Source organism: Neomonachus schauinslandi, chromosome 5 (genome assembly GCF_002201575.2).
Source record: "Neomonachus schauinslandi chromosome 5, ASM220157v2, whole genome shotgun sequence".
NCBI lineage: Eukaryota > Metazoa > Chordata > Mammalia > Carnivora > Phocidae > Neomonachus > Neomonachus schauinslandi.
The window spans coordinates 110,271,741-110,290,860 of NC_058407.1; the positions used below are offsets into that span (position 1 = coordinate 110,271,741).

General features: G+C 41.3%; 1 long non-coding RNA gene across 1 annotated transcript in view; it reads right to left on the minus strand.

Moving 5' to 3' along the window:
- The window catches only part of LOC110577248, a 133,362-nt gene that overhangs the window by 63,050 nt on the left and 51,192 nt on the right, over positions 1-19,120 (minus strand). The window contains exon 2 of the long non-coding RNA XR_002480110.1: positions 9,878-9,978. This is a non-coding gene — a long non-coding RNA (uncharacterized LOC110577248). The remainder of the gene's footprint in view (positions 1-9,877; positions 9,979-19,120) is intronic.

The window sequence follows — 19,120 nt, forward strand, 5'->3', positions numbered from 1 at the left end:
GCTGGTTTAGACTAAGACTCCTAGAGTCCCGTCCAGTTCCAGAAAAACAGATTCTGTAATTCTGGGGCAAACCGCCATCTCAGAGTTGCCAAAGAAGAATGGAGAGGATTAAGAGAGAAAAGAAAAGAGGGACTAAAGAAAGGAAGAGAGAACGTAGGTCAACACGAGGCAATGTGAAGTCAGAGTCATGCCACAGTAGGACTGGAAATGAATATAAGGGTACCTGATCACAAGGCAGCTCCCCTCCAGCAGAGGCTCGGTCTGTAGCAGACGGCCCCCTGGCAGCCCCTGCAGTCATGGGCTGCCCTCCTTAGACCAGAGCGGACCCCATGTTAGCATGCATGAAGAACTCCCATCAGGGGCTCCACTAAAGATGGCTGCAAACTTTTTTTTTTTTTTTAAAGATTTTATTTATTTATTTGACAGAGAGAGAGAGAGAGATCACAAGTAGGCAGACAGGCAGGCAGAGGGAGAGGGAGAAGCAGGCTCCCTGCTGAGCACAGAGCCCGATGTGGGGCTCGATCCCAGGACCCTGGGATCATGACCTGAGCCGAAGGCAGATGCTTAACCATCTGAGCCACCCAGGCGTCCCAAGATGGCTGCAACCTTATTAGCGGGACAGAGGCCACAGGCTCCCTAGAGGGAAGAGAGAGAACATACATGCAAGCACATCTCCAAACGATTGTGCTTGTTTAGGAGTTGTACCAGGCCCTCCTAATGCCTGGCTACGGGTGCTCTCCAGCCCACATTCCTACCCTCAAGGCCATGGCCTTGAGGACATGAGCTCCATCAAGTCAGAGATTTTTGTCTGTTTTGTAGACTGTTGTTAATCCCCGGTGCCCACAGTTGTGCCCAGGATATAGTAAGTGCTCAATAAATATTTGTTGAAGGGACAGAATAATACACATTTGACAGGGAGTGTGCCAAAACAGAGTTTTTCCCAAAGGTTACTTTACCCCTCATTGCTCCCATCGCCGCCCTCTCGACCCTCCCCAGTCTGTGATCATGATCCCTGCTGGCTCTGGGTAGACTATTCCACAAACCTGAATGAGTTTACCTCCTTCCCAAATGTTTCTCTGGGCAAGATTTGCCTCATGAAGCAGTGCCTGATTTTAGTACAGGACTCCTTGCAAAACTCTCCGTGCATTCTGCTCTTTGGGGCATGGCGTCATGTATGCAAATCCACTGCACCTGGGCCAAGTGCACGCCAAAGCCCCATTTGCAGGCCTTTATGGTGAACTAACTGACGTGGTAATAAGTCATGAAGCCAGGATTACCTTCCAGAGTCAGGCTCACAACAGGCCCTCCCTAAATGTTTTCTGATGGTGGCCAAGTAGGCAAGTTCAGTCCTTTCTCCCCAGAAACACAATACTGCTTTCTATACCAACAAGAATTAATTCAAATCCCTAGTGAACAGTCCAGGATATGAAAATTACAGTAATCTATTCTTGTAGAGGAAGAAGTATGAATCATCATTACACGGTCTGACAAAGAGCAAAATGATTAATCCCAGGCTGCGCGGAGGTTAGGGTCCATGGCCATGGCTCCTCGTGGGCTACAAGCCAAACAGCGGGACCCACCAGGCCAACATCAGAGAGACAACATTGTGGTTTTCATCCCAGAGGTGAGAAGCAAGGAATGACAATGCTATGTTCCCAGGACCACACTTTAAAGCTTTTTATCCTGAGAGGGCAAAGAGGGGCTCTAGGGCCCCAAATCCTTGTGTGTTTATCTTCCGACTCTGGTGTAAACTGCTCAAGCTCTGGGGTTTCCTTATAAGTAGGAACTGTGAGGCTTGCAGAATCACAGCACCTCAAAAATGATTACAAACCCCCATCGCCCCCAGGGGACCACGGCAGGCTACACATAGGACAAGCAGGGCGATCGATAACAACTCCTGACCACCAACAGAAGAAACTACAGTTTTGAAGGATGACCTTGGCCTTCTCCTGAAACTTCCAAAAAGCGCTGAAGCTCCCCATCTACCAGCAAGAAACCACAGCTCCAGTGCACTGGGGAAGCTGGTCAGGGCGCCTGCAGCCCTGAACCATCACTGGTGTTGTTGCTTTTTTCTTTTGCACAGCTGTGTTCAATTTTCTGTCCTTGGGGTTTTAAAGGAACATTTATTCTAGGGCCAGGATTCTCAAGTTTTATGGTTATACAACTCTCTCCCAGGGCCAAAGAATGTCTGAAAAGCCTAAACCCAGCAAAGAGAATTAGTAAAAGGATCCAAATGAAAGTGAAATAAAAAGTTAGGACTCTTTCCAATTTGTATTCAACCTCTTACTTAATCATATCGTACCTTCTGTTTGTCCTTCAAGATGTTTGCTACCTATTTTCCATGCAAATACAGGTGTGCGTGTGTCTGTGTGTGTGTGTGTGTGTGTGTGTGTGTGTAGAAAGGTGTATTTACATTCTTCCATGGTTTCTGTTTCCCATTCTATGGCGAATTTTATTTTAAATAAGGCCTACATCTTACATTGGGTTTAAGAAAAGATCACAAAAAAGATTCCTTTAGGATTTTTATGTGCTTGTTTGTTTTTCCTATTTAGAGAGCTGCATACCTCCTAGTTTTGGGTAGTCATATGGCAGTTTTTTAAGAACTTCTATTTCTACTTAAAAAGTCAAACCAGTGGCATTTTTCATTGCAATACTCTAAGCTAAGTACATTATCAACATCCAAACATCATAGCTCCCCAACACAGCCCCAAAAGAGAGCATAAGGCCCTCACCAGCCCATGAAATGCTAACCAGCTTTCTGAATGCAGCCACATAAGGTCATTTCAGAAAATCCAGAAGTCCCTTACCTGTCTTCTTCTGTTCTTCTCTCTTCCTGTCACCTCCATTCCCACATCTCAAAGAAATCTGCCCAAAGTCTCTGTCTACATCAATTCACGAACATCACTTTTACGTTTGCCTCCTGGCGTCTCCCAAAGGCTAGTCGCCTGTTTCATATACTCATCTGATCTGACGAAGCAAAATTCAGGCTTTGGGGCCTTAGGTTTGTGACATAACACACACCACCCACATTAGAGGCCTGGCTGCATCCCAAGACAAACAAGACGTTTTGGAGAAACAAAGTAATGTGCACAGATCTACCCTGAGCAGAAAGAAACTGAATCAGTGCTCCTCCATAAAATGATCTGAAATGTGGTCAATAGCACCTGCTTAATACAGTCCAATTCTCCGAAAACAATTAAAAACACTGTAAACTGACCTTGTCTGCCCCCCGTCATGATGATCACCTGAAGCTGGCTTCTCTTAAGAAGCAGTCATGAGTAGAACAGACCAAACCCTCTCTTTGCAGTCACTTTCTCTTGCTCTCTTTAAAATCAAGATTATCAAAGGGCCTATTAGGGGCACCTGGGTGGTGCAGTCAGTTAGGCGTCCAGCTCTCAGTTTCAGCTCAGGTCCTGATCTCAGGGTAGTGAGATTAAGCCCCGAGTCAGGCTCTGTGCTGAGCACGGAGTCTGCCTAAGACTCTCTCTCCCTTTCCCTCTGCCCCTCCCTGCTGCACGCATGCGCATTGTCTCTCTCTAAAATAAATATATCTTAAAGAAAAAAAAAAAAGCTTCTGTTAGCATGGCCCTATAGGCAAAACTATAGGTTGAAGTTCAAATGATTCCTCCCAGATAACCACTGTAATTCTCCCGTGATTGGAAGTTGCCGCAAGTTAGTAAAATCTCTACACCTGGGTGGGGAGCAGGGAAAAGACAGTCTTGTGAAGTCAGCGTTTCTCTTAAGCTGGTGATTTCCTCATGGATGACAATCGACTTCGAACCAAGTAGGACACACCACTGTATTGTTTTTTTATAATCATAAGTGAAAAACCCTATGCTCTAGAACAAATTAAGATGTTTCTTTCAAAATAAGAACGTTTAAATGAAAGTAATACTGAAATGTTCTTCCTTCAAAATCTCCCAATGCATGTCCCCTACCTATACAATGAAACACAACCAAACAGTAATGACCACATAAAAGTTTCTTTAAAAAAAAACACACATAGGGGTGTCTGAGAGGCTCAGTCAGTTGAGCGACCAACTCTTGGTTTCCTCTTGGGTCATGATCTCAGGGTCATAAGATCAAACACTGCATCGGGCTCCACACTCAGTACGGAGTCTGCTGGGGTTTCTCTCCCTGTCCCTCTCCCTCATGCTCGCTCTCTCTCTCAAATAAATAAATAAAATATTTTAAAAATAAAAATAAATAAATAACCACACACAAAGGTAATCCTTACCAGGAGCCTTCAATCAGGGCTTGAAAAGTTTTCTAATTTCTAATGTTTTCTAATATCATGACAAGCCAGTTAGAACACACTGGATTTCAAACATACAGTTTCTGTTAGGTCATTTATATTCCACATAAGAAAAGGCAGAGATTTGAACTAAGAACACTCAGATACAACTTTAATACCCTGACTTAGTAAAGTATGAATGCATGCATGCACAAACACACACATGCACACACATCTTGTAAAAGAAAAAACAGCACCACTTGGACTCATCCAAAATGAACAGCCTATAGTCATGTGCTTAAAACATGATGTTTGCTCAAAACATTAAATGGGCTTTATAGCAGTAGCAGCCGGTTTTCTGGAGAGAAGGTAAAGACTGGGTTGTTGCTTGAAGGAGCATGGATCTTAAAAAGTGCTCTTCCACAATCTTAACTAGTAAAAAAGCATGGAGGAAGAACATGCTAATGCAGATGGTAAGATGCATAGTCAATGCACTTTTGAGGTTTATGAAACACAACTTCCTCAGGCATTTGTATGGGGGCCTTTTGAGAAAGTTACCACGTTTCTCTCCACCTCGCACAGTCTTGGTAATCCTAGTACTGAGTTCCACCCATGTCTGAAGACACACAAAGCAGCAGTGTATATATAGCCAGGACCTTTCGCTGCATCTAAAAGCATGGGCTGCCTTTTCTCTCTATTCTGACATCAAATGATGATTTTTAAACAATTCAATCTAAACTTCAAAAAAGCACCTTAATAAAATCCTCCTCTCAGCTTTCTCCCAATCAAAATAAAAGAAAATCAAAACCATCAGAGAACAAAGCAAAGAATGACACTCTTCTCTGGACCCCAGCCTAGTGCTACTCTCCTGCCCCACCCCAACATACAAGTTAGCAGCTTCCTAGATGCAGAATTTACACCCGAAGTTGCTGGCTCCAAGGGAAGAGATGGCCTTCAAACCCTACCAGCATTCCGGGGATTCAGCAGAGCAGGAAAGGATCCCAGAGCGATTTTCGCCAGAGTGCGGTTCCAGCAAAACTTCCAAAATCAGTTGCCCTACCTCTCCCGACTCTAGCATTTCACATTCCCTCTTCAACCTGCTGTTCCGGAGTCTCCACTACTGAGCTACTCTTGCCAAGGTCATCAACAGCATCCATTTGGCAATTCCAATGGATAATTCCATCCTCTTCTTCCTGATTCTTCAGTAGCATCAGCTCTGTGGACACCACCCTCCTTTCACCTGAGCTTCATGACCTCATACCCCTCTATTTTCCTACCTCCCTGGCTGACCCCTTCTTGGGTTTCTTTGTGGCTCTCTTCCATCTCATCCTGAGCCTCATTTGTGTGTATACACACACATACACACCACACCACACACACACACACACACACACACACTTTTCATCCTTTCTTATGGATTTGCCTATCATCTAAATGTTACCTACATTCAGGATTGCTCCTCTGAGTTCCAGACTCGCATTCAACTGTCTACCTAAGATCTCTAGGTGTATATTTACCAGGTACCTCAAACTTAGTATGTCCGTAACAGAGCTCTTGATTCTCAAAGCTGGCCCGCCCAATTCAAACAAAAACAAAAAAAAAAACAAAATCTCCTCCCCCAGTTTTTACTCCCCTCAGACGTTGCCAGAGCCAAAATCTGGGAGTCATTCTTAATTCCTCCCTTGTTCTCACTCCCTGTATCTCAGCTACCACCAAGTGCTGATGGTTACACCTCTAAGACATATCCCTTTTTATATATACAACAGTTTTATTGATATATAATTCATATACAATACAATCCACTAATTTAAAGTGTATAATTTAGTGGCTTTAGAATATTTATACACCTGTATGACCACTATCAAATCAATTTTAGGTATTTTCATCACCCCCAAAAGAAACTATGTACCCATTAGCAATCACTCTCAACTTTCCCCTAGATACTCCAGTGCTAGGCAACAATCATTACTCTTTTTGTCTCTCTAGATTTGTCTGTTCTAGAAATCCCATAAAAATGGAATTATACATCATGGTCTTTGTGTCTGGCTTTTTTCACTTAGCATATTTCTAAGATTCATCCATATTGTAGCATGGATCAGTACTTCATTCTCTTTTACAGCTGAATGATATCTTATCACATGGATATACACTATTTTATTTGTTCATCAGTTGACAGACATTGGGTTTTTTCCATTCTTCAACAATTATGAATGATACTGCCATGAATATTTGTGTTTTTATATAGACATATGTTTTCATTTATCTTGGTATATACCTAGGAGTGAATATGCTGAATCATAAGGCTACTCTCTTTAACTGTATGAAGAATTGCCAGACTGTTTTCCAAAGCAGCTGCTTTGGATAGATTTTGCATTCTCACCAGTAGTGTATGAGAGTTCCAATTTCTCCACATCTTCACCAACACTTATTACTGTCTTTCATAGTGGCTATGAAGTAATATCACACTGTGGTTTTGATTTGCATTTCACTAATGGCTAGTGATGTTGAGAATCTTCCCATGTGATTACTAGCCATTTGCCTATCTTCTTTGGAGAAATGTCTATTCAGATCTTTGCCTATTTTTGAATTCAGTTATCTTTTTATTACTGAGGTGTAAGAGTTCTTTATATATGCTACATATAAGTCCCATATCAGATTATATGATTTGCAAACATTTCTTCCCATTCTGTGGGTTGTCTTTTCATTCTCTTGATAGCATCTTTTGATTAATTCTGTTGATGTCCAACTTATCTATTTTTCTGTTTCACTTGTGCTTTTGGTGTTGTATCTCAAAAAAAAAAAAATCATTGCCTATCCCAAGGTCATGAAGATTAATACCCATGTTGTCTTCTAAGAGTGTTATAGTTTTAGGTCTTACATTTAGGCCTTTGATCCACTTTGAATTAATTTTTGTATCTCGTGTGAGGTAGTGGCCCGACTTCATTCCTTTTCATGTTGATATCCAGTTGTCCCAGATCACTTGTTGAAAAGGATATTTCCCAAGGAATTGTCTTGGCACAACTGACAAATATCAATTACCATAAATTTATGGGTTTATTTCTGATCTATAAATTCTATTACAAAAATCTATATGTCCATCCTTACGCCAGTACCACACTGGCCTGATTATTGTGGCTTTATATAAAGTTTTGAAATCAGGAAAGAGAAGTCTTCCAATTCTGCTCTTTTTCAAGATGTTTTGGCTATTCCGGATCCCTTAAATGTCTATGTGAATTTTAGGGCCAGTCTGTCAATTTCTGCAAAGAATCCATCTGAGATCTTTTTTTTTTTTTAAGATTTTATTTATTCATTTGAGACACAGAGATACAAAGAGAGAGAGAGCATGAGGAGGGGGAGAGCCAGAGGGAGAGGGAGAAGCAGGCTCCCTGCTGAGCCAGGAGCCCGATGCGGGGCTCGATCCCAGGACCCTGGGATCATGACCTGAGCCGAAGGCAGATGCTTAACCATCTGGGCCAATCAGGCACCCCTCCGTCTGAGATCTTGATAGAGATTGCACTGAATCTACAGATCAATTTAGGGAGTACGGTCATTTTAACAATAGTAAGTCTTCCGATTCATGGACATGAGATGTTTTATCACTTATTTAAATTTTCTTTAATTTTTTCAACAATGTTTTGTAGTTTTAATAGTGTAAATTTTATACTTCTCTGATTACATTTATTCCTAAGTATTTTTTTCATGCTATTAGAGGAGGAAATATTTTTCTCAAGTTCATTTCAGATTGCTCACTATAAGTGTATAGCAATAGAACTTATTTTTGTATATTGATCTTATACCCTACAATATTTCTGAACTTGTTTATTAGTTCTGATAGTGTCATGGATCCCTTAGGATTTTCCATATCCATGATCATGTCATTTGCAAACAGGGATAGTTTTACTTCTTCCTCTCCAATCTAGGAGCCTTTTATTCCATATCCTTTCTTAACTGCCCTGGCTAGAACTTCCAGTACAATACTGAATAGAAATGATGAGAGTGGACATCTATGTCTTGTTCCTGGTCTTAGGGGGAAAGCTTTCAGTCCTTCATATTAAGTGTGACGTTAGCTGTGGGTTTCTCACAGATGACCTTTTCAGGTTGAAGAACTTCCCTTCAATTCCTCCTTTGTTGTTGTTGTTTGGTTTGTTGTTGTTTTAATCTTAAAGGGGTGTTGGAATTGTCAAATGCTTTCTCTCCGTAAGACATAACCTTTTCACACTTATGTTTCCTTCTGTACACACTCTCTATACTACCTCCATAGCTCAGTCTTTCTCATCTTTACAGGTCTCTACTTCAGGAAGTCCTGGACCATCCAGTTCAAAAGTCTCTATCCATCACTATCTCTTCTCCCGTCTATCATATAAACTTCAGAGCACTCAGCCATTATTATTTTAAGTACAAATTCTGATAACCCCTGTATAAGGTTAATATTTGCCAGCATGTATTTATTATCTTAATCCTCACAACAACCTTACTAGGTAGATGTTATCATCACCATTTTATACATGTGGAAGCTGAAAGAGAGTTTAAGTATCTTGTTCAAGGTTATACAGTTTATAAATGGCAGAGTCAGGTTGAAAACCCAGGTCCAAAAAAAAAAAAAAAGAAAACCCAGGTCCGGGGGTGCCTCAGTGGCTCAGTTATGAAGCGTCTGCCTTCGGCTCAGGTCATGATCCCAGGGTCCTGGGATCCAGTCCCGCATTGGGCTCCCTGCTCTGCCTGAAGCCTGCTTCTCCCTCTCCACTCCCCCAGCTTGTGTTCCCTCTCTCGCTGTGTCTCTCTCTGTCAAATAAATAAATCTTTAAAAAAAAAAAAAGAAAGAAAACCCAGGTCCCCTAGCTCCCAAGACCCTTCTCTTAAACATTTGCTATCATATCTATCAGTAATTGCTCTTACTTATTTCTAACTTTATTTGCCAATCTCATTTATTGATATATTTTTAGTATCTAACACCATGCACGGCCGGTGTTCATTAACTACTTAATGAACAAATGGAACACTGGTCTCAAGATGCCCCACAAAAGAGGACTCTGGTAAGTACTGCTGACTATACACACCCATGAGATTCACAAGGCTCATTTGTTTTTGAGATCCTTCAGTAAGAAAGGTCGCTTAATTTTAATTCACTGTTTTCTAAACTCATTTGAGCACAGACCCATCTTCCCACCTCTGTCCCCACTGCATTAATAGTATAGGGAACTGTGTTCCAGGGAACACAATATGAGAAATACTGCCCCAGAGAGGCAGTCCAGAAAGCACAGTTCCCAGAAGGGTGCTTCTGTTCCCCTTTCTGTGCCCGGCTCTGCTCTCATCTAAAAAGTCTCTCCCATAGCCTCAGCTCAGTACAAAAAGAAAAACCCAATATTAAGTTTTCCTTTTCTTTCCTGGAGCTCCTAAAGGGCCCATAGGACACTAAGGAGATATGAAGATTTTCCCAACTATCAAAAGGGCTCATCTCCCCTGTATGTTTGTGGTCCTGTAACTTATCACAGAGGGAGCTTTAATTTTCTCAGAGCTCTGGTTTCTTGAATGTGATTCAAACAAATTCACCCTTCATGATGTACTTTAATCTGCATTCTCAGGATGCAGGCAAAGCCAACGATGTGTTAACCACAAAATTGTATTTCTTTCCTAAATACTTACTGTAATGCTGATATTTAAATCATAGCTTCAGATATAGAATGACTTCAAAATCTTCATATCTCAGCTCTGTAAGTCTTCAAAGTCATCTATTCGAACTCTCTCTGAAAAGGGGGAAAGAAAAATTTCAACTTTGAAATCTAAGAAAGAAAATAGCAAACAATATAAGACAACCACATGTATAAGCAAAGCAGGATACACTGCTGTGATTAATTTTCTGCTTCTAAAGAGCTTTTACTCTTTCAATTAGTCATCTACATCAGCTATAACAAATTACAGGCAGTGGTTAGAGTACCTTTTTAAACCTCTTATAAAAAATACTCAATAAAAATTTGTTTTCCTTCATCTTAAAGCCAATGAATAAAGTCATTTCTATGCAATGGTTCTCCAAAGCTCTCATTTTTCCATAGTGACTGAAATTTTATACATTTGGTCTAACAGCAAGAATTATGTTGAGTAAATATGACTACTTTCTAAAATACAAATTTACAACAGATCCAAATAAGGGGATTTGGGGGAAAAAAAGCCTTGTAACGAAGGGAGACTTGAGAAAACCGAGAAGGATGGGTTGGAATTCATCAAAGAGTAGGATATGTATAGCCAGAAGAAACTGACAAAGGCCCAATTCCTTAGAAAAAGAGATACGGAATAAAGAAGTTGGAGACTAGTGGAACCCATCTAGGGCAACCAGAGTGAGTGACTGGGCTAGAACTTGGTCTATGCCATTAATTCCAGGCAGAGAAAAGCTTCCACATTTATTTTCCTCACAGGCTGGGGGAATGAGGGAAAACCCCACTCACATATTGTAAGTACGACAGAGGAGGACTACAGCATATGTACATTTCCCTGTGTGATTTTCCTACCTGCAGGTAATCTGTATACAAGATAACTCGCTTGATAATAGTTCATTTCTTACACTCAAAATGGCTGCCTGCCTGTGTGGCATCCAGTGACTCAGCCTGGGAGAGGGATACCAAATACAAGCAGGGCTTCAGCCCTGAGAGCCCAGACTAAAGAGGGAAGCCCCTAGATTTATTAGTTGGTTAGTGGTTAGTTGGTTAGTGGTAAAACAGCGTTGGCTTGGGAAAACCTATTGTTTCAGGCTACTGAGGCACTTCCTCCTATCTCCTCCCAATGTCTGTTCAGCACTTCTTTGTACTACCTTTTGAAAACATCATCTTAGCAAAGAGTTCACTCAAGCACAGAAGGCCCTGGAAGGGACAGGAGCCCAAGACACACCAGCATTGTAAAGGACCAGAGCTGGCATCAGTCCTCAGTTTTTAGGAACATATGGGAGGCATGGTGTCTGATCCTATCTTACTTAACTCGTGTAGAGAGAATGGGGTTCCTCTCCAGAAGTCCGTGCTGGGGCAACTGACAAGGCAATCACCCTGTGGTGCTGACGGAGCACAGGGGAGTCCACCCACGTGAAGTTCCCCCAAAGCAAAAAAACATTATTGTCACCCCTGCCCAGTAAAATTCAGACAGCTATGAACGCATTACTTAAAGCCACAAAGATGGTTGTGGTAAACACAGACAAACTATTGGGTTTAAGTAGACTGTTTTTTTGTGCAAAAAAAAAAAAATTTTTTTTCCTCCTCCCCCACAAATCTGTTTATTACTAAAAAGTTTTGGAGCCTTGTGAATGGAGCTAGACCAATTTAAGCCTGGCTTTCCCCCGGGGCCCCTCCTTAGTATACTAAACTGAGGAGGAATTTGCCTGCTTTAGAAAAGGAGACCCACTTTCTATACTGGCCACAGAGGAATGAAAAACGAAATTATTTAAAAGGAAAAGGGCCAAGAGAACCAAAAGAAGCCAAGAGGTAAGGGCAGGAGAAGAAATCCTCATCTCTCCCTCTTAGAAAGCTCTATTCTGCCCAGACTCCCATGTCTGTTTTGTCCTTGGCCCATGTCCCTCAAGTGCCCTGTAGAGGAGGGGTTCTCAAGCTTGAGTGTGCAAAAGGGTTCCCTTGGAACTCTACAACTGCAGTTCGAGAAGAAAGAGAATCTACTGTGGACATCATGAGCCCAAGGACCAAGAAGGAGTTTGAAAGGCCTGTTCCTGCATCACTAGTTCTAGGAATCTGGTTTGCCCAAAGACAAAGGGATAGTCACTAGGTAATAAAACTTCATAATATAGCAACGGACAGGAAAACAAAACAATAAATCAGCTTTAATGCACTCAAGATAACTCGGGGAAAGAAAAGGGCAAAACCACAATCAGGAAAGGGTCCAAATTAAGTGACAGGCTGAAGTTTAGTAAACTAGTCAAACCTGCATAAGAGCAGCAAAAATTCCAGAGGAAAACAGGGCAATGGGGAAAGGAGAATCAATGTGCAGCAGGAAGAGGCACCCAAGTGAAAGTCTTAGCTCGTCTTGCCAGGGCTCGCTCCATCCTTCTGAAGTATTTCTTCCTGGTCAAAAACAAACTTTCACCTGGCTTTCAGATGATTATCAACCTCTGTGCAAAACCTCTCACATGAGTTTGTGACTAACTGTAGACCAACTGTATCTGGAGGGAAGATACACCAGAGAAAAACATACTTTATCTTACATTTCAAAAGACAGGTTTGACAGAACATGCTGATGGAGGTGTCCACAGTGAAGGGACATTTCTGGTGAGTTTTATTCATGTACTACTTTACTACAGTGTCAGGTGCCTCAAGGTCCAGAGCATTTAGCAGGGTCTTACTCCCCTCCACCAGGCATCCAATAATGGATTCCTATTACAGATCCTAGGGATGAGGCTTCCATGAGACCCACTTTTGCTCTGGTTACTTTCTCCCATCTTTCTTTTCCTGGATGCCTAGAGCAAGGAAAGGAGGTTCTTTAAGATATTATCAGGAGCGGGGTGCCTGGGTGGCTCAGTCAGTTAAGCAATTGACTCTTGGTTTTGGCTCAAGTCATCATCTCCTGGTCATGGGATGGAGCCTTGCATCTGGCTCTGCACTCAGCCTGGAGTCTGCTTCAGATCCTCTCTCCCGCTCCCTCCTGATCACTCTCTCTTTCTCTCTCTCTCCCTCTCTCAAATAAACAAATAAAATATTTTAAAAAAAGATATATTCAGGAGCCATGGGCATTTCCTCCTTATCCCATACAAATCTCAAGATTTATCTTTCAGGATTCAGCTTAGATGCCTCCATTTCCATGAGACCCTTCTCCAACTGTCTTACTTCTTCCTCAGCGAGCTTTCTGTCTCTTCAAATCATGCCAATTATCTAATTATAGATGACCACTATACTTAATTCTCAACCATCTAGGATTTGATTAGCCAGAACAGCAATAATATAATAATAATAATAAAAATAGTAAACACTGATATTATTTGAACATTTATAAATAATAAACAAAATTCCTCCAAATCAACAAAACGGTGTACCTATTAGAAGGCACCCACTGACTGGAACTACAGAATAACCTGTAGACATCACCACGGGTCTGTAGCTGTGTGGGGACAGTCCCATTCCATCACCCCTCAGATATGTGCTTACTATATTGGTGCCTGAGGTGTCATTCTGCTAGCATTAATTCCAGGACCACACAAGTTGATGGAAAAACCGTTAGTAAGTGACTGGACTGGTCATGTGCAGGAGCCAAGGTTAGAGGCAATTGAGCAATGACAACAGGAGAAAGGTGACACAGGAGAGAGGGCAGCAGGGACACTGTGGGGGGAGGGGGACTCCCTTCAAAGATCATTGGGCCCACTGAGATGACTTTAGAAAGAAGAAAGGACAGTTATTGAGGACACACTAGGACCATCTAGGTTTCATTTTAATATGGGGGAAGGCATACAAAAATCTTGGCTAAAGAACAAATAACAGACCATTTTAATAATACTAACCGTTGGCCCATTTTATTTGTCAAGTAATTCATAGGAGAGTTTGTCATCCTGAACTATTACGCTTGTATTATTTTTGCACATTAGGATAATATCCATAGAATGGTGAATATTTTCCTAAATACTGGATTCTTCATGAACTACATGTTGGTAGCCTTCACTGAGTAATGGTATACTAAATGCATCCCAAAGTATAATTCAACTGTAAATATCCTTTTGTACTCCTCTTGATTGAGAGATATGTCTTTCATATGTTCATGCTTTTTTTTTCTCTAAAATGAGACTGTGGGTTTTTATCTTGTATGTTTTTAGTATTTCATAGGCATGAAGTCAGTGCTCAAACAATAGATTCTGAAAGACTGACAGGGGTACCAGTGGGCACAGGGCAGCTCATTCTCCCTGCGAGGGCTCTGGCAGTCAGCACGCCACCAGCTGCAGGAAGATGCTCACCATCAAAATAGCAACTGACGCGGGGACACATGAAGGAGAGGGAGCTAAAATAAGCACCTCAATCCTCCCCGGTGAGATCCAGAAACTCCACCACCCTGCTGTTCTTGGGGCTATCTTCCTAGGGGGGCACGTTTCCCACTTGATGGGCTTTCTGCTGCTAGTTCGGTAGGTTTCCTATTAGGGCATACATCCCATTACAGCAACGGGTCTTAAAAGGGAGCCTGAGATCCTCTTAGTTTTTGAACATGCTCCTACAAAACCTTGGGAGGTATTACGTTTCAAAATCCAAAGGATGTGGGTATTATCTAAAATCACAAGTGTAAAAATTAAGTTAAGGGGCAGAATTCTCAATTTTACCTTCTATCATATATTTTTTTCAAAATCTTTGGTGCCTTCTAGGACTTCCTTGTAGCAACCACAAAATGCATAAACAAGTAGCAAACGAACATTGAAGAAAAAGTCAGCTTGCTATTTGATAGACACATGTACTTGTGAATTTGACCTTACATTGTTTATAGCACCCAAATATAGTACTGTGGGCCAAATATTTGCATCCCCCAAAGTTAATATGTTGAAGTTCTAGTCCCTAAGGTGATGGTATTTGCTGTTGGGGCCTTTGGGAGGTGACTAGGTCATGAAGGTGGAGCCTTTATAATGGGATGAGTGTTTTTATAAGAACAAACAGTGAGAGCTTGATTCTTCTCTCTGCTCTCCATGTGAGGACACAGCAAGAAGGTGGCTGGCTGCAAACCAGGAAGAGGGCCCGCACAAGTCACCACACCGGCCACCACCTTGATCTTGGACTTGCTAGCCTCCAGACTGTGAGAAATAAGTGTCTATCATTTAAGCTACCCAGTCTACAGTATTCTTGTTGCAACAGCCCAAACTAAGATATATAGTAAGAGCCAGATTTATATTTAGTAATTAAATACATACGTGTGTATGTGTCTATACACATGTATATACATATACACACACATATACGTAAGTATAATTATGTATATAATGACAAAACACATAATGTGCTAAATTACAAAACAGAAAAACAGGATGCAACATTTCAACATTTCAAAGTGTGCCTCAAAAAGCACCATGACTGGGGCGCCTGGGTGGCTCAGTCGTTAAGCGTCTGCCTTCGACTCAGGTCATGATCTCAGGGTCCTGGGATCGAGCCCCGCATTGGGCTCCCTGCTCGGCAGGAAGCCTGCTTCTCCCTCTCCCATTCCCCCTGCTTATGTTCCCTCTCTCACTGTGTCTCTCTCTGTCAAATAAATAAATACAAACCTTAAAAAAAAAAAAAAAAAAAAAAAACACCATAACTTTCTCCAAGGTCTCCAAGTCCTTGAACTTGAACAGTCTGAAAACCATCACCTGGGTATATTTCCACAGGCAGTTCCAGGAAGCACTCTAGAGGTATAGCTGCCACAACAAAAAGAGAATTAAGACCCTTCACAGAACCAAGTGCTCACTGTTTCTTCTGTCAGAGGTAAATGGGGGCTTCCCAGTGGATTGCAGTGGGCTCAAAGCAACCACAATATCACGATCCTCCTTTGGACTCCTAGACACTCATGGTCAATCCATGTGATCAGAACTTGGGGAAGACAAATACTTTCTATCGCTCTCCACTGACCTCATATGTGCATGTTTTCACAAAAATAAGATGATTATGCTAGATCTTGCTCTTTTTTTTCTAAGTGAACAATGAACACCAAATAAAAAGCCTATTGATATTCAAGCTGCATCTGATAAGAAAACTATGCACTAAGGGCTGGAGTTCACTCTCTGTATACTCTGCCCATAACCCCTCGTGATGGGGAGGGAAGTGATGGGTCCTGACTGACTTTGGGTCATAGTCTCATCCTAAAGTAATGTCTTCTGGGTGCATATCACAGTGGTGGGTCTCAAGAGCTTCAAGTATGAGAAGCCCCTTTCTAATGTCAAATTTTTCTTGTATCCACCCTCTGCCATCAGTTGCATGGTTAGTAAGATAATGTCGAAAAGCTACTATGAACCTAGTGATGTGTCTCACAGATTTATATTTTATAAGTCATAGTCACTTAGGAGCACTTAAAGTAATAGTGCTTCTGTTGATGGGAATGCAAATGGGTGCAGCCACATGGAAAACAGTATGGAGGGTCCTCAAAAAATTAAATGTAGAACTACCATATGATCCAGTAATTCCACTACTGGGTATACCCAAAGAATACAAAAACACTAATTCAAAAAGATACATGCTCCCCTATGTTTATTGCAGCAATACAGACAATAGCCAAGATATAGAAGCAGCCCAAGTGTCCACTGATAGATGAATGGATAAAGACAATGTGGTACATACACACACACACACACACACACACACACACACATTACTCAGCCATAAAAAAGAATGAAAATTTACCATTTGCAACAACACAGATGGCTCGATCTCACAACCCTGAGATCATGACCTGAGCAGAAACCAAGAGTCAATTGCTTAACGACTGCACCACCCAGGCACCTCTAAAACAAACCATTTTTGAATGGAAATAGCAACCAAAAGAATTAGGAAGAGGGAGAGCACTAAAGATCTTGTGCTGGAACTGCTAACTAACCAAACTACGGTGGGCTCAACCCTTCCGATGGAGGAAGCAGGGATGTCCTCTCTGATGGAGGAGGACCGCGTACCTGGGAAATCACAACTTCTTCCTGAGCCTCCAAAAGTAAAATAAGCAAGCTAGACCAGAGAACTGATACTGCTTAAAAATGTGACCTGAGTCAACATATGCAAGTATAAATCACACACATGAGGATAATCAGCAACTGAATATTACTCTGTATAATGTTATAAAACTCTGATCCTCACTGTTAACAGAATTTTAATCATTCTTTGAACAGCATCTCGTATCTGACAACTGTGAAAGTGTGATAAGTGTGTCAAAAACACCCGTTTTCAGAGTATTGGGGGAAAGTTTAGTTAACAATAACAGCAGCTAATACTCATAAAGCACTCAGTATTTACTAGGCACTGTTCTGAGCACTATCTATATATTAACCACTTCATCACCACTTCTAGCTTCTATTAGTATCCCCATTCTACAGATCAAGAAACTAAGGTGTAGAAAGGTTGTCCAAGGTCACACAGGTGGCTAGTAGCATTTTTGGCTCCAGAGTCCTCACTTTTATTCACTATGCTATGCAGCATCCCTCATTAAAAAATAATTTATTTTATTTTTTTTTTAAAGATTTTATTTATTTATTCATGAGAGACAGAGAGAGAGAGAGAGAGAGGCAGAGGGAGAAGCAGGCTCCCAAGGAGCAGGGAGCCCGATGCGGGACTCGATCCCAGGACCCTGGGATCATGACCTGAGCCAAAGGCAGACGCTTAACCATCTGAGCCACCCAGGCGCCCTCATTAAAAAATAATTTAAAAGCTTTAAGAAAGATAAAAACCTTTCACAAGATTCTACCCACTTCATAGTCAGTATCTCCACTGTGTTAAATCTAACACAGGTTAGTAGAAATTATTATAAATATTACCATAAATATAATATAAATTATTATAAAAATTTTAATAACATAGATTAGTTTCTGACTTCTCTACCTAGGGCAAAATGGATCTTCACCACTGTGAATGTTCAAACACCCGTCTGTATCCCACACCTGGTGGGTGACACCTTACTGCCAGAAAAGAAACAAAAGGACTCTCTCCCCAGGTCTTGGGGTAAGGCTCAACCTGTCCTACAGGCATTTGTCATGTAGATGCCCCGCGACCCTGCTACCATTGCACTGAGGTCCCACGAAGGGCGCTCATTACCCTTGAGATCAGTTTAATTTTGTTTATGACAATCAGATCAGACAGATGTGAACTTAGCATCTACTGAATACAAGGCCTCATGTTAGGTGCAGAGAAGAAAGAAAAGAAACTCAGGCAACAGTGAAGAACTGAAAGACTGCTAAATAAAAGTAATTTAAAGGTCCAAGTAGAAGAGACTGGAACACAAAATTGAAAGGATATAAAGGAAAGGGATAAATCCTCAGGTCCCTCTTCAAGGAAGAAAGCCACTCAGACATTGGCACTTGAGCATGAAAAAGCAGCTCACGAAACCCTCCCACCTTAGTGGTGGGAATAGAAAATGGTACAGCCACTCTGCAGATCAGTTTGGTTGTTTTTCTTATAAAGTTTAAACATACACTTATCATCTGACCCAGCAATCCTGGTCCTAGGTATTGATCCAAGAGAAAATGAAAACTTACGATCCCATAAAAACCCATACATGAATGTTATGGGAGTTTTATTCATAATTACCCGAAACTGGACACAAATGTCCTTTAATTGGTAAATGGATACACAAACTCTCTCTACACAATGGAATACTACTCGGCAATGAAGGAGCAAATCACTGAACAACATGGCTGTATTTCAAGTGCCTTAAACTAAGTGAGAGGAGCCAGACTCAAAAAGCTATAGACTGAATGATTCCATTTCTATGACGTTTGGAAAAGGCAGAACTGTAAGGACAGAAAACAGACCCGGGGTTGCCAGGGGTGAGAACTGAATGGAGATATTGATTACAGGGGGGCATAAGAAACATTTTAGGGTGATGGAGATTTATATTTTCATTGTGGTAGTTGCACAACTGTACACACTTACCAAGACATGTCGCTGTATGCTTTTTAAAAGAGTAAATTTTAGGGTGTGTAAATTATATATCAGTAAATCTGACTTTTTTTTTAAAAAACAGCACTTAGCAATTATGCCAACAAAATTATCTCATGGAATGGGGCTATCCTTATCTTCTACAAAGTTCTACAAATCATTTATCGAACTTCCTCTATTAACTCCCAACCCCAATTTCTTCTCGTATGATATTATTGGTTACCCATTTGTAGGAGAAAAAGCTCCTTTAGGCATATAAAATATCTTAAAGTAACCTCTGGTCTTTAGATAATTATGGGAACTCTCCTGTATTAAAAATAGA